The sequence below is a fragment of the Notamacropus eugenii genome, chromosome 1 (assembly GCF_028372415.1).
Source record: "Notamacropus eugenii isolate mMacEug1 chromosome 1, mMacEug1.pri_v2, whole genome shotgun sequence".
In the NCBI taxonomy this organism is placed as follows: Eukaryota; Metazoa; Chordata; class Mammalia; order Diprotodontia; family Macropodidae; genus Notamacropus; species Notamacropus eugenii.
The window spans coordinates 680,882,964-680,884,983 of NC_092872.1; the positions used below are offsets into that span (position 1 = coordinate 680,882,964).

General features: G+C 39.9%; 1 pseudogene; it reads right to left on the bottom strand.

Moving 5' to 3' along the window:
• Positions 1 to 440: 440 nt before the first annotated feature.
• On the bottom strand, positions 441 to 976 carry LOC140528275 (hydroxyacyl-thioester dehydratase type 2, mitochondrial-like; annotated as a pseudogene).
• Positions 977 to 2,020: the final 1,044 nt, after the last annotated feature.

Sequence of the window (2,020 nt, forward strand, 5' to 3'; positions counted from 1 at the left end):
TAACTAGTTTCCTGCCTTCTGTTTAGGACTGGACTATATATATATGAACCTTAAGGTTTTTCTGGTTCTAACACTCAGTGTCCCATTTTATGACCTTATATTCTCTAAAATTCTTTTTAAAATCTAACAATACAGTTCTATATCTCAAGACCTCAGTTAATGAAATGTGGAGTCATTGGACTGGGCATAAAACCTTATTTTCCTACTCACTTTTTGTGAGTAGTAAATTTATGTGATCTTAGTTTATCTTGTTCTAATTTTCCTCATCTTTTTTGTGGAAGTATTTAGTTGATTTATTTCTTCCTTTCTCCAAGCATGAAGTATTTTCTTTTATCAATAATTATATGAAATAGCAACTCAAATATTTCCCACTGCTTTCTCTAGCTGTACTTCAATTTTCACATTCATACATTTCTGACCCTGTAGCTTGAACATATGGTTCAAGAACTAGGGACAGGTGGGACCATAACTTTAACCAGGCCCTCCAACACAGTTTTTCTTCTTTCTATGACACAACATGAAACTTCAATAAAAGCAACACACACCTTGAGCTTTTTCACTTTGGTAGTTGCTAACACCGTTTCTCCAATATGCAAAAGGGCTAGAAAATTAATCTCCTGAGAAATAAGCACACAGCCTGGACCAGGCATTTTGGTGTCCAACAGTGCAGAAGTCAGTCCATTGATCAAAACTCCATGAACAATGGTCCCTTCAAACTTGGTCTGCTTTGTAAAGTCCTCATTTAAGTGCAGGGGGTTGATGTCCCCTGTTATTTCTGAAAATGTAACAACGTCCTTCCAAGTAAAAGCCTTAGCAAGTTCAGTGCATTCCACAACTTTTACATTCAGATATTGAAGATGCTGCCTGGTCAAGTCACTGCACATCCTTCTTTCATATTCAGCTTGCGCAGCACTGGGAGAACTCTGAGCCTTGCTGTGTTCAGTAAAATTCTGTGACCGGAAATTACTATGAACATCTTTCCAAATTTTAGACAATTACAAACTAGAGTTGCAAGTCCTGTCTACAAATGCTGCACACACAGCTGGCAAAAAAAATTCTCAACCATTGATTTTCAGGAAATTCCAATTCAATTTCTACTCTTCCAATACAAATTCTCTACTATTACCAGATAATGCAAGAAGAAACAGAGAAACCTGTATCATTCTGAAGGCACATTTCTTGTTCTGATAGGACCCCAGCAGTCAGAGAATTCCACACCTTCACAAGGCCACTGCTGCAGATTCTCAGGATTGCTGATAAGGTCTTTTCTTCACATGTCAACACATCAAAGGGTAAGACAGCACCAGCCTCTCCAAACAAGTCCTTTAGGGCCAAAATAATCAGTTATTTGAACTGTGCATCAGTTAATCTAAATCCATGATTTTGAAACTCAAATTGGACTTTCATGTAATGGTACTCAGAGGGAGTTTTGTATGTGGTGTGTGTGTGTGTGTGTGTGTGTGTTCATCCTTTATTACTGAAGAAAACCATGCCATCAGAGAAATGATGACATGACTTGTACTTGACTTTGTTTTGAGTGAGTGAGGGCTGTGCCAGTCACCAGCCTTACTTTTCCACTAGAACCACCTGAATCCAGTGACCAGATGTTCATCAGGATGACTGGAGATGACCCAGGATAAGGCAATTGGGGTTAAGTGACTTGTCCAAGGTCACACAGATAATGAATGTAAAGTATCTGAGGTGAGATTTGAACTCAGGTCCTCCTGACTCCTGCACTGGTGCTCTTATCCAGTGCACCACCTTCTTTCAAATGTTGCAGGTGAAGGCAATTTGTTTTTACTTAAGTGTTTCATAGTATTGATTAAACACACTCTCTGGTTGCCAGGCAGGGGAAAGGGTGGTCAGACAAACCACCCTGGGAAGCCAATAGACCATCAGCAGCCCAGACTCAGCAACCACTCAGGTTTCCACACTACTGCACCTGTGCGTGCTTGGGATGGAGACGTGTGCCTAATTTTCCTCATCTTTAAAAGCAGTTGGAGTAGATCAGTGGTGTCAA